This window comes from Arachis hypogaea, chromosome 20, assembly GCF_003086295.3.
Source record: "Arachis hypogaea cultivar Tifrunner chromosome 20, arahy.Tifrunner.gnm2.J5K5, whole genome shotgun sequence".
NCBI lineage: Eukaryota > Viridiplantae > Streptophyta > Magnoliopsida > Fabales > Fabaceae > Arachis > Arachis hypogaea.
Window position 1 is genome coordinate 14111822 of NC_092055.1, and position 15431 is coordinate 14127252.

General features: G+C 30.5%; 1 long non-coding RNA gene across 1 annotated transcript; it reads right to left on the bottom strand.

Annotated features, from left to right (window-relative positions):
• Window positions 1–9663: 9663 nt before the first annotated feature.
• On the bottom strand, window positions 9664–11307 carry LOC112786822 (uncharacterized). The gene is made up of 2 exons (XR_003194341.2): window positions 10981–11307; window positions 9664–10003 (listed from the first exon to the last, which is right to left on the bottom strand). It is a non-coding gene; the product is annotated as an uncharacterized lncRNA (long non-coding RNA).
• Window positions 11308–15431: the final 4124 nt, after the last annotated feature.

Here is a 15431-nt window from a genome sequence, read left to right on the forward strand (position 1 = left end):
ATCAAATTACCGAAACATCAGGATCAACACATATGAACTAAGATCAAAATCATTATTTAGATTAACAACTCCACAAAAATACAGCAACCTAACACTCACACAGTCGAAGAACAGCGCCTCAACAAAAGTTCTATTGATTACCAAATTAACAATAACAATATTATGAACTCGGAACATCACCACAACAACATTTAAAATAGCTAAGTCCAACGAACAACATTAATAAAGACCTGACAAGAACCTAAATACAGGAAAGAATAAGAGAACAAGGAAAAGAAATCACTTCACTAAATTCTGAGACTCGAACACACTTCTTCCGGAGGTCAAATCCTGGAACACTCAATGGATAGGGAGCTCCTATGATGGCTGAACGGCGGAGGAAGCACGGCAATGCCGCAGAGGAGGCTCGGCCAAAACAGAGGGCAAAATCGTGGCGAAGATACGGCTAGCTTTCTGTCTTTTTTAAAAATTAGACGGTCCGATTTCTATTCTCTAAATTAAATCATTTCACATTTTAGAAAAATACTACAGCAGTTTACAATTCAAAAAAACATCATTGTTAATCTAATATTAAAAATAAAAATATGCCTTTCTTTTTAGATTAGGATTTTTTTTCTTAGTTTTTTTTTCTGTTATAAAAAAATTGACTTAAAAATAATTTTTAAAAAATGAATTAAAAATTTTAATAAATTACTTCATTATTGGAATGGGATGCTACACATCCATGTAACCATGTAACCAAGTTGGCCCAACACCAAAAAAATCCAATACCATTAAATGAAATGAAATACACGTACCCAACACACACGAAATCGCTCTTGCCCAATGCTTCTTCTCCCCCACGCTTCTTCTTCTTCTCCCGCGCTTCTTCGCCTTCTTCTTCGCGTTCCTCCTTCTCCTCCTTTTTCGCATTCCTTCTTCTTCACGTGTTTTCTCCTTATCGTCATTCTTTTGTTGTTGTTGCTGCTGTATTTTTTTGTCTTTTCCTCCTTCTCTCTCTAGTGAAGAAGCAGTAGAAGGTGAGGAAGAAGACTTTTGAATAGTGCAAAATGAACCGAACACAGTACTCATGGTAAACCGAACACAATACTCATGGTGAACCGAACATAGTACTCATGGTGAACCGAACACAATACAATTGTATTGTACTGAGTGAACGAAACATAATCCATTATATAAAATCAAATTCAAACAGCTTTCTGCAGAATGAACCGAACACAGTACTCATGGTGAAACAATTGTAGAGTACTGAGTGAACGAAACATAATCCATTATATAAAATCAAATTCAAATAACTCTACCTACAATTTACATATTATCAATTCAATTTAATTCAATTCGGTACACCTCCGTCCATTTAATTCAATTCAAATTAGCAATTGCATTCCATTCAATTCGATTCAAAATTGAATAATCCAAACTTTGTCAGTTTGATTCGTTTCAGAAGAGTAATCCAAATCGCTCTCCTGTTTACCAAAAAATTATGAACCCCTAAACACTGAACCCTAAACCCTAAACACTAAAACCAGAACCCTGAACACTGAATCCTGAACCCATAAACCTTAAATCCCTAAACCTCTAAAACTTAAATCCTAAACCCTAAACCATACACCCTAAAACCTAAAACCTAAACCCTAAACCCTAAACCTTGAACCCGAACCCTGAACTCTGAACTCTGAACCCTGAATGCTAAATCCTAAACCCTAAACCCTAAACCCTGAACCCGAACTCTGAACACTAAACTCTGAACCCTGAATGCTAAACCCTAAACCCTACCGTAAACCCTAAAAAACCCTGAACCCTGAACCTTAAACCCTAGACCCCTAAACCCTAAACCATCAACCATGAACACAGTGAACCGAAATTAATACACGGGATGAACCGAAAGTTTGAAACACACTGAACCCCTGAACCCATAAACACTAAACCCTAAAACCTAAAACCCCATCGTCATTCTTTTGTTGTTGTTGCTGCTGTATTTTTTTTGTCTTTTTCTCCTTCTCTCTCTAGTGAAGAAGCAGTAGAAGGTGAGGAAGAAGAGTTTTGAATAGTGCAGAATGAACCGAATACAATACTCATGGTGAACCAAACACAGTACTCATGGTGAACCGAACATAGTACTCATGGTGAACCGAACACAATACAATTGTATAGTACTGAGTGAACGAAACATAATCCATTATATAAAATCAAATTGAAACAGCTTTCTGCAGAATGAACCGAACACAGTACTCATGGTGAAACAATTGTATAGTACTGAGTGAACGAAACATAATCCATTATATAAAATCAAATTTAAATAACTCTGCCTACAATTTACATATTATCAATTCAATTCAATTCAAATTAGCAATTGCATTCCATTCAATTCGATTCAAAATTGAATAATACAAACTTTGTCAGTTTGATTCGTTTCAGAAGAGTAATCCAAATCGCTCTCCTGATTTAAAGTTGAGTCATTTATTGTTTCGATTCAGAAGTGCAGATCGAAGAAGAAAATGAAGAAGAATAGGAAGAAGATAAATGCAACCAAATCGAAATAAGAAAAACTAGAAGATGAACGCGACCAGAGGAGAACGACGAAGGCACTGCAGAAGAAGAAGGAGGTTTACATTGCAGTAGAAGGTTTACGTTGAGCAAAACTTTAGGTTGCAGCACGTTATATGTAGCGCGTGTATGACAAACGAGTGAGGAGTGGGAGACGCGCGTGTGGAAGAAATTACTTGGTTAACAACCATGTAAAAAATACATGGATGGATAACTTTTCCGTTATTGGAATATAGAAGATTAATATAGAACTAACATTTTTTTTGGTGATTATCGAACTAACATCTTTATAAAAAAAAAGGTTTTTTCACATTTTGAGTACACGTTGTTAAAGATGAATGATTCAATGATCACGTGAGAATTTTTACCAACATTAGTGAAATTCTTAAGAAACAGACAAATGTTTCTTATGTACACAATCTTAACGGTGTTTATTGGGTTAAGTCATTTTAAAAAAATTATCTCTCTTTTATTTTGAAATTATTTGGATTTTCGAATTGACCCCAAACAATTGTTATATATATTAAAAACTTTCAATTTCTGATTCTTGAAACATAATTTTGACTTCATACACAATTTTTAATTGATATGTTCATAGTCCGTAATAAGTCAAGTGAAAGGTTTTATTATTAATACTTAATTGAATATCTGTAATAATCTATTATTAAAATTTTATAAAAATTATTTTCAGTAAAATTAAAGATATACCAACTTAAATATTTAAAATTAAATTGCACTTACATTTTAAAAATTAAATAACTAACTAACTAAATATATAGTCATTGTCCTTAAACGTTAATTAAATAAATAACTTATTAAATATTGCTTGCAATAATTACATTTGGTTTTTAATTTTGGTTGAACCCGTTTAATTCTGTCTGAACTAACATTTGTGTTAAAAAAAAATTATATCCAACAACTTAAAGACAAAAAAGACGCTGTGTAACGAAGGATGTTTATACTAAAATAAATACGTAAAAAAGTAATGCTTTATATAAATACGATAAATCATTTGGAGGTCAATGTGTAAAATTAAAAGAATTCATCCATGTTGGTGAAAAAACTTTGTGGACCTTCAAATTTTCCGTGGCTATTAGGTATTTAACAAAAGCAAAATTTTGTTTTATATATGGAAAAGTATAGGTAGACAATAAAAATATTAAACAATGTAAATAATAGATATGTTTAATTCAATAGGTATTATTATTTTTAATTAGATGGTTATTTCTTTTGATTCGATTTACTCATGTACAGTTAATAATAGCTGGATGTTCAATTTATTAAGTGTGCAGATGGTTATTATAATGTTTAAATTTATGAGGTAATTTGAGGATGAAGTATTTTTTTTATTTTATTGGATCAATTCTAGAACCTATTGTTCACATTGTTTATAAAAGTCATTGTGCACCTAGCAAAACCCAGGGAGTGTTAGGTAAATAATGACTATCTTGAACAACATGAACAACTACCAATCAAATAAAAACACACTACACCTCCAAATTACCCACCTAAATCTTAATATTAAAATAACCATTCGTACACCTAATAAAATAAACATCCGATATATATATTATTCACATTGTTTAGTATTATTGTCTACCTATACTTTTCCATATATATATATATTTGGAAAGACTTCTTCGGTAGAAAAAATATTGTGGTGCATGAAGTTCTAATGCTCTATGATTTATATGAAATTAAAAAAAATATTTGGATTATATATTACTATTAGTAAATATTTTTGGGTCCTGGGCCAGGTTAAACACAGATCCCACCCAAAATACATCCATTTCAGTTGGACACCACCAGTATGCCGCTGTAACTACCATGCGCTCCATCTACCCGTAACTCTGCTATCTTTACTGTTGACTCTGGTGTGTGTTCTGGGTTCCGTTGACTCCGAAATTCATGCTTCTCAACCATCAAAGCCGGTTTCTGCGTCAACCTCTCCGTCCTCCTGTACTCATCCTCCTGGATTACTGACTTATCTTGATCTTCATACTCCTGTCTTTCTTTCTTTCTTTTTCTTCTTTTTATTAATCGTGGTTACTCCATTCATCATGATTCACCATTGTAAATCCAGATAAATTAATTTTTTATTCATAAATATCAACAAAAATAATGTTACAATCTAAAAACTCAATATTTTGAAAGGAGTAAAAAAAAATCTACGGGGCACTACTTCAAAATAATTATAAACTAAAATGAAAGAAAATTGATTCAAGAAATTAATAATAGGAAAAGTATATGAAACCAACTCTAAATCAGCGAAGAATGGAACAACTTAATTAATTATAGATATAGTAATTAATTTTATTTATTTATGATTTAAAATATTGGTTATTAAATATTTTACCACATTCAAATTAGGAAGAGATACGTTCAGTATCATTGCAACGTGAATCACGGAAACTAATTCAATTAGCTTCCGTCTCTTCACCCTTCTTCTTTCTCTAAATGCCTAAAACATGATAAACCAGAAAATAGATTTAGAACCATCCAATTTACAAAGAAAAGAAACATCCTAATGCCTAGCATAAGCACCATCCACGTAGAGGTTTTGGATTCACCCAGAGGCATTTAGCTGGTTTTTGGCTGATACCCTCTTGGTTCCCTAGCATTGTTGTTAATAATAATATCAGTTTATCTCCCATGCATAAGCATCTTGGCTCTCGTCCCAACAATCATCACGTGCTGGCATCTCATTCTTTCCAATAGATTCACAATCGTCATCTTCATCGACAACAATGGATGTGGTGACGCGAAGTTTTATATCAAATGGTCAAATTCCTGCGTAACGGTCACATTTAGACATTTTTATGATCTCCTTGGCAAATTCGCATATAAAAGGCATAATTTCATCTAATAGCTCATATGACAAGAACATTGAAGAGAAGGTTTCTTGCAAATATTTGAATTTTTCTTTATCATCATCAGTGACAAGTTGCAAATGACTAAAAATTTTATACCAAGGAACCAAAAAGGTTTGGTTGACAGCAGTGAAAATAAAAGAAGAGAATTCATCATCAATATGTGGTTTAGAGGTTGATTTTCCGGTAAATTTTTTATGTTGGATCATTTGATTGGTACAACAAAAATTTATATGGAAACAATTATAAAATGAATTTTCTTCTATTATAAGCCATAAAGATGGTTTTTTAGAACATGTGAGTTCTATTGAATAAGAGATTGATCTCTTAACCATGAAAACTTACTATTAATGAATAAACTAATTTGACATGAAGAAAAATTGCAGCTTTAAGATCTTTTATTTTTACTCTAGTGTTTTGGTTATATATAATGATTTTATACAGCAAAATCATAAGCATTTATCTTATCTTTGTCTTATTAGATCGTTTTAAATTTAAAATCTTATTTACTAAGTCAAATATGGTAAGATTAGAGAAACAAATTTAAAAAAAAAAGATTAGATACATAATCTTAAATTTGCATTATTATAGATAGATATAATTTCAGTTAATAATTTTCACTTTGTAATGTATTAAAAGTAGGAGATAAAGATTTGTCCCAAAGATGTCAAATATTAAATGGAACTGAAAGCTAACCGATTTTAGGATCTTCTTAAAATGTGTCAGTTTGACTAGAACATAATTTATTTGGTATATTCCTGGATTACTAGTGATCAACTATATAATATATCAAAAACTAATGGTGTAGAAAATTAAATAAATAAAAATAAAAAGACTATATATGAAAAACAAACTTGCAATATAACTGTGCTCAGAAGATCTGGTTTTTGTGAAGAAGCAAATGATTGAAGTAAGACGTCCTATAATTAACTTATTTTTACATTATTACTAAATACTAATGCATCCTAGGTCCCTAATATCAATTTTAGAATTACTTTCACACGCTCCTAAACGTTAAATACCTTGGTCGCATACTAAGAAAATTTCAGTCTTAAAATGTAAATTTTTTGTAAAGAAAATAATTAATTTTTCCTTTTAACAGGATAAAAGCAGGTTAAAAACTGTTTCAGATCATGCTTTTGCGTTTTATATTTAATTTTTATTTTAAAAAGATTTATCCAAATATCACTATTATTCACAACAACAATTCTAGAATATTGATAAGCTATTTTAAATTAAATAAAGTTTTGAAATTCTAACTTTTTGAGTCTTAAATAATAAAGTTGTTATATTTTGTTTTTGAAAATATTTTTTTATTTATTAAAAAATTCAAAAATTTCCATTAGTTTCAAATATTATCAAAAAGAAAGAGTAATTGAAAGGTTGGCTTAGTTTTCCACATATGAACTATCGAAGTTTATAGAATACCAGTGGAGGAAGGACGTTCAACTAGGTTTAGGAGAAAAATAAAATGCACATTCCACAATGATAAATGTATGGCTCTGGATAAAATAGAGACAAAGATACTAATAAATGAATCGGGTGCATTAATAAATGAGCTTGAAACAAGAAACAAGTTCATAGGGCTCTCATGAAATAAACTAAATACAAACTAATTTCAGGTCCTGCAAATTATTTAGCATATAGAACAGCATTAGAGTATAGAATGGATGACCCTGCAAATTCATGAAATATTATTAGAAATATTCAACTTAATAAAGAACCGATGCACAATGTTATGCTAGATTCTATTAAAGTATTAATAAACTAAATTATGTCTATTGTGTCTGCTTCTCTCCTCAACATCAACCCCATAATCCACACACACACAATTTCATAAATACTAACAACGATCAATAATATTTATATGAAAGGAGGATGTGAAGGCATGGAAGAAGGAAAAAATTTAAATATGTAATTTTAGCAATACAAATCGAAAGAAACGTAAATAAACCAATTGAAGCTTGATATTATTTAGATCTCCAAATAAAAAACCGTTACGTAAATGTCCCTTATAAAGATTTTTATATAAATCGAAAGATTTCATACAAATGAAATGGGTCTCATTCGATTTATGCATGTAATTTGTCCATCTTAGTAAATCAAATATGCTCAATTCGATTTACTTAGTAATACGAATTACACTATAAATTAAATTTGGCTATTTCGATTTACTACCATTCTACCAAAAAATATAAGGCTAATTCGATTTATTAGGGTGCAAAGCTTATATAAATACCAGTTGAACGTGAATTCTATAGCATAAATCGAATCCATGCAATTATTTTGATACACCAACAATTATATCTATATGGAGTTAATGCTAAATCAAATTCAATTAGTTCGATAATACGAGTCTATGAAAAAAATTGGATTTTGTAAAATCTAAAAAATTTTATTATGTAATAGGTTAGTAACGAGTACATTATAAATTTTTATATAGTTACATCGTAACAATGTTTAATTTAAAAATTGTTATTAAAATTTTAGTTGTACTCATTACAAAATATGAATAATTATAATAAAATTTTTTAAAAATTATAACAATATATAAATATGAAATAAATTGACCGATTTAAAAATAAGACAATCTAACAATATTAAAAGCCAATCAATTTAGAAACGTAATTTAAAAAATAAATCCTTCACATATTTACATAATTATAAATTTATGATATGATAAATACTTCCAAAAAAATTATTTTAATGCTGGACTTCTAAACACTGAATTATTTATTTAAATAATTTAATTTTTTTAACCTAATATAATAAAATATCTTTAAACCTCCTTATTATTATTATTGTTGTAAATAATTTTATAAAATGTAAACATTTCGTAGAATAATTTATGAGTACTATAAAAATCTGTGAGTCCAATGTACGTAAATTGGTTCAAGAAAATTTTTATAATACTCGTAACATCTTTAAAAGAAATTTTATAAAAAAAATTATTGTAATTATTTATTTTGTAATAAGTACAACTAAAATTTTAATAATAATTTTTAAATTAAACATTGTTATGATGAGTACTATAAATATTTGTAATGTACTTGTTACTAACCAATTACATAATAAAAAATTTTAAATTTTATAAAATGCAAATTTTTTTTCATAAACTAGTATTATCGAATTAATTGAATTCGATTTAGCATTGGCTCCATATAAATATAATTGTTGGTGTATCAAAATAATTGTATGGATTCGATTTATGCTATGGAATTCACATTCAACTTATATTTACACCCTAGTAAATCGAATTAGCCTACATCCATTTATATTGTCTGGTAGAATGGTAATAAATCGAAGCAATCATGTTCGATTTATAGTGTAGTTCGTATTACTAAGTAGATCGAATTGAGCACATTTGATTAATTAGAATTGACAAACTATATGCATAACACCCATTCGATTCGCATGAAATTCTACTAAATCGAGTGAGAGTGATTCGATTTACCACCAACATATGTAAATTGATACTAGCTGTTTTCATTTATATAAAAATATTCATTAAGAACATTCAATTTATTTACATTTTTACCCCTATAAGGCAAAAGTCTACAACACATAATAAATATAACTAGGTGAAGCATCCTAAAAGAATTGTGATTGGCCAAACATGTAAATTCACATGTGAATATTATGAAACATTTGTAGAAAGAGTAAGGCTAACCGCAGATAATAGAAGCATAAACAGTGAAATGCTTTCCCTTGATTGGAACGGTGCCGTCATGTGCACACCATCCATGGGGAAGCTGTGATGCTAAAGGTGTATCATCTCATGTTTCAATCACAAAAGAAGTCACATTATATAGCAGCCACTACTGCACTATGCAGACTTAAATCCAAGACCCCTGTTTCCTATGGACTGTATAGTTTCTTGTTTTCTTTTTACGCTTCCCGATTTTGCTTCTGTTTCTTCAAAGGCTTTTTAGGTCTAAATCGCCTTCTAAAAAGATTTAGCAACCATTGGATTTAATTATCAAAACATCTATCATAGCAAAGAGTTTTATTTGCTTCTGTTTCTTTGCGGTTCTGCTGCCATCCAATGCTTCCGACTTTGTTTGATTGAAATTCGCGCATTTCAGCCATCAAATTCGGTTTCCATAGCCGCGATCCTCTCCGTGATCCAGCATTCATCTTTCCGGGTTGCTGGCTTGTTTTGATTTTCATATTCCTTTCTTTCTTTCTTTCTTTCTTTCTTTTTATTAATTGTGATTATTCTATTTATCATATTCACTATTGTAAATTCAGACAAATTATTTTTTTATTCATAAATATCAACAAAAATAATGTTACAATCTAAAAAATCAATGTTTTGAAAAGAGTGAAAAAAAAATCTTTGGAGCACTACTTCAAAATAGTTATAAACTAAAACGAACGAAAAATTAATTCAAAAAATTAATAATAGTATCAGTTTATCTCTCCCATGCATATGCATGCATCTTGGCTCTCATCCGAACAATCATCATCTTTTGGCATCTCATTCTCTCCAACAGATTCACAATCGTCATCTTCATCAACAATGGATGTGGTGACATCAACAATGGATGTGGTAACGCAAAGGTTCACTTCAAATGGCCAAATTCCTGCGTAACGGTCACATTTAGACATTTTCATGATCTCCCTCGCAAATTCGCATATGGAAGGCATAATTTTATCTAATAGCTTTGATGATAAGAACATTGAAGAGAAGGTTTCTTGCAAGTATTTGAATTTTTCTTTATCATCATCAGTGGTGGGTTGCAAATGACTAGGAATTTTATACCAAGGAACAAAAAAAGTTTCGTTGACAGTAGTGGCAGTAAAAGAAGAGAATTCATCATCAATATGTGGCTTAGAGGTTGGTTTCGTGACAATTTTTTTTTGTTGGATTATTTGATTGGTACAAGAAAAATTAATACGGAAGCTATTAGGAAATGAATTTTCTTCAGTTATTAGCCATAAAGATGGTTTTTCAGAACATGTGAATTCTATTGAATAGGAGGTTGATCTCTTAGCCATGAAAACTTACTATTAACTAATAAACTAAATTGAGGTGAAGAAAAATTGCAGCTTTAGGATCTTTTATTTTTACTCTAATGTTATGGACTTATGGTAATATATAATGATTTTATACAGCATAATCATAAGCATTTATCTTATCTTATTATCTTATCTTATTAAATTATTTTAGATTTGAAATCTTATTTACTAAGTCAAATATGGTAAGATTTAGAATCTAGGATTTGGAAAGACAAATTAAAAAAAAAAAAGATTAGATACATCATCTTAAATTTGCATTATTATAGATATTATTTAAGTTAATAATTTTCACTTGTAATGCATTAAAAGTAGGAGATAAAGATTTGCCTATAAACCTGTTAAATATTAAAAATGTTCCAAACAACAATTAATAACAAATTAAAAATCATAAATCAGAACACCAAAATTAGAATAACAGCCATAAATCATAATCGGAACACAAAAATTAGAAATTTAGAATCAACAAGACAAAACCAAAATAAAAAAAAATCAAGGTCAGAACAAAAAGAAATCAAAATCAACAAATAATTAGAAGAATTACCTGAGACTCGAGACTAAGGGAGGACGAAAAATCCGAACACCAGACACGACGGTGAGACACGAAGCTGGAAATGGAGGGACGACGGATAGAGGTTGGATGGAGACGAACGGAGCACGACGGCGACGGCAAAACCGAGGAGCAGGGGAAGTGTGTGGTTGCGAACTATGATGCTGAACGGCGTTGCGACTGTGAAGTTGTCCGTCGCCGGCGAAGAGTGGAGAGTTTTGAGGTTACGGGCGTGAGCGTGGGTGAGTGCAGCCCTCTGGAGAGTGGAGAGTGTGTGGTGTGATCTGTGTGTTTTAATTTAGGGTTAGGTTTTACTAATTTTCCGTGAAATTAAAGATATACCGATCTAATTAAAGAGGTTAAAAAATTTTGATATGAAAGCAAAATGAGTGATATATTTTAACATGGTAATTTTTTGTGTTTTTTAAAATTGTGGGAATACACAAATCAAACCCTTCGATTTGTGTTCAAAAAGTTGAAAAAAATTCAGTATATTGAAAAAACTCAGAGTACATAACTCGGACCATGCGAGTTCTTTGATCATATGAAATTTTGTTTCACAAATGGCATGGTCTGATTTACAGCTAATGGAATTTGAAATTGCATGGTCCGTTTTTCTTGTTCTGGGTAATTTTTTTTTTTACATTTCGAGGGACACAACTCGCAAGGGTTCGAGTTCTGCTTCCTATGATCCCACAACAAGGTGAAGCACCCCTACTCCCCATACGCGAGTCCAACACTTCCTTTGCTTCCATATTCAAATTAAAAAGCGAAATAAAAAGGTTTATATAAATTAATTTTTTATTCATAAATATCAACAAAAATAATGTTGCAATCTAAAAATTTAATGTTTTAAATGAAACAGAGAGCTAGCTCATTTCAAGAACTCCTTAAAAATATATCAGTTTGAACATAACACAAACTTTATTCATTGTTTTACTGGATTATTAGTGATCAACTACATAATATATCAAAAATTGATGGTGCAGAAAAATAAATAAATAAAAATAAAAAGACTATATATGAAATGAAACACAAATTTGCAATATAGTTATGTTCAGAAGATTTGGTTTTTGTGAAGAAGCAAATGATTGAAGTAAAATGTCCTATAATTAACTTATTTTTACATTATTACTAAATACTGATGCATCCTAATATCAATTTTAGAATTACTTTCACATGCTCTTAAATGTTAAATATCTTAGTTGCATATTAAGAAAATTTCAGTCTTGAAATGTAAATTTTTTACAAAGAAAATAATTAATTTTGCCTTTTAACAAGACAAAAGCAAGCTAGAAGCTGCTCCTAATCATGCTTTTGTTTTTTATATTTAATTTTTATTTTTAGAAAGAGTTATCCAAATACCTCCATTATTTCACAACAACAATTCTATAACATTGATAAGATTTTAAAATTCTAACTTTTTGAGTTTTAAATAATAAAATTGTTATCTTTTGTTTTTGAAAATATTTTTTTATTTATTAAAAAATTCCAAAATTTCCCTTTCGTCCCACGTATCTTGGAAGAATAAAGATTCACTTGTCTTTCCCTACGTTTCTCTAACTCTTCCCGCAAAATGTACCATATAACCACGGATATTATCAGAAAGAGAGAGTAATTGAAATGCTGTTGGCTTAGTTTTTCACATATCGAAGTTTATAGAATACCAGTGGGAGAAGGAAGTTCAACTAGGTTTAGGAGAAAAATAAAATGGACATTCCACAATGATAAATGTATGGCTCTGGAGAAAACAGACAAAGATATTAATAAATGAATTGGATACATTAATAAATGAGCTTGAAACAAGGAACAAGTTCATAGGGCTCTCATGTAAAAATATGTAAGTACAAACTAATTCCAGGTCCTGCAAATCATTTAGCATATAGAACAGCATTAGAGCATAGAATGGATGACCCTGCAAATTCATGAAATATTATTAGAAATATTCAACTTAATAAAGAACCGATGCACAATATTATGCTAGATTCTATTAAAGTATTAATAAACTAAATTATGTCTATTGTGTCTGCTTCTCTCCTCAACATCAACCCCATAATCCACACACACATTTTCATAAATGCTAACATGATCAATAATATTTATATGAAAGGAGGGTGTGAAGGCATGGAAGAAGGAAAAAATCAAAACATGTAATTTTAGCAAAAGATTACAAATCTATAATTTCCCTAAAATAGAAAGCAAAAAGTCTACAACACATAAGGGTGTTCTTGAGAAGCTATATATAGAGAAATACAAAGATAATGGTAAAATATCAATGATCACGAAGTCAGCATCCATCAGATTAAGATTCAATTTCTTTAACAAGTTAAACATTGAACAATTAACATGTCAGGGAATACGCCAATCAGAGTTACAAAAAGATTACCGCGGTCGAATTATGATTATTATACAGAAAACAACACAGCCTTACAAGTCACTATATGGTTTAGGGAACTCTTAAAAACTTTTATGGGGAATAAAATTACACATTAAGCAATAATATCAATTTCGTGACCACCGATATTTGTATGTTTAAAAGAGAAAACCTACCACTGACTAGAGGTACAATGTTAGCTCAGAAGAAGATTATTGAAACACCCATCATAAAGCAACCTACGGATACCCACAGGCTTAATCGTTCCCCTGTTTCAGCAACAACTCAAGAAGATAAAAAATCACTGATTATCATCCAATCAAATATATTTTTATACTCACTTACTTTGTAGCATCTCATTTTAGAGCTTTCTAGGCAAAATAAATATCTAACATAAAAATATATTCCTTAATACATCCCCACAATGGTAAAGCTAGGACTCAAGGATTCCACCATAATTTAGCCTTGTGAAGATCACAGGACATTAAAATGCATTTTGAAGGAGGAATGCTCTAAAACAACTAGGATTTATAGAAAAGATACATAAATATCCATAGAAGTGGTTGAGGTTGTAAAAGATGAATATTGGCACAGAAATAAAATGAGATTACAACTAAAATCCAAACCTTCTCTATTTGCATCCATCATAAAATCATAATGAATTATTATATCCCTAGATTTTCAACCAAGAAAGGTAAGTCATAAACACTCACTAAGAATCCATATCCTTCTTGTTTAAAGGTAAGCAGGTGCGGTACAACTAACTATGGTTTGATAAGTCAGGATTGGACTAGGGTTAATAAACTGATTGATTTAAAGAATTGCAGTACATGATAAATTGACAAATGGAAAAATCTTTAGAGCATCAAGCACATGGAGCAAAGCAAAAAAAAAAAAATTACAGAACCAAAGGAAAAAGTAAAACGATAAAAATCCATGGTAAACCAAATGCAGATATGGCTTCTTCCCTACCCTTCTTTCTGCTCCAGTCATTTCCATAGCATAAACAAAGAAAACAACTAGATATTTGAAAGCGCACATGCAAAATTAAAATGAAACTTCACACAGTAGTAAATCAAATAGGAGACTGTTACCTATTCTTGCCGCCTTCCAAAAGAACCCACGAAATCTGTTGCAAAAGAACTTGATGAGTTTGGAAAACTCTAAATTAAATTGACGATGATCAAACATTATTAACAGCAAAATTATTAATCTAATTTATATATGTTAATTAAATTAATTTTGCTGTGCAGGGTTTACTTGGGCCGAAAAATAATTCTGGTGCAAGTCCAATCACATTCAGCCTTTAGTTTTGATAATATATGATGAATATGGCTGAATTGATTTTGTTATCTTACTTGGGCCAACTTAATCAAACTGAAAATGCTTTCCTATGTGTTTTATGTATGATCCAAAAATTCATCAGGAAAGCAAATGTTACCAATTGGGCCAGATTAAATTTTGTTGCTACCAAGCCCAATATTATTTTTTATGAATGTTTCCAACCTTGGTCCGAAACCAAGTTAAAAAGAAAACAATTTGGCTCCATGTTTTCAACGGATTCCATTTCCTTATTAGAGATGGATTTCAAAACTAAATTGCTAGCATTGGAAACATGAGAGAGAATTTGACATTGATTTGATTGAAGGCATCATTGCTACACGCCACTCTAAGAGAAGTAAAAGCAAGTTATTTTCAATTAATTTGTTTAATCACTTTGAATTGCTTTTCTTTAGATTCTCTCTTCTCTCTCATTCTTTCTTCTTCTTCGGTCATTGTCCAGGAAATAATGGAAGCTATGTTCAGCTACCAAAAGAAAGAAGGAGCGGCATGCAACAAGACCATCAAGCTAATGATGGCAAGAAAACATTTTAAAATAAAAATGAGCTATGGCTGAAATTGTCATCAAATATGGATAGATTTGGTGAGGTAATCTTGGGTTCTTCATGCTCAAAAAGGAAGAAGAAGATCTCGGCCAGCAAGGTGAGATTCTTGGAGGCATGGCTTGTCTTTGATTATGCTCAACCACCACAGGAAGTAGCTAGAGTGGCGAAGTGATGGAAGAGGCAGA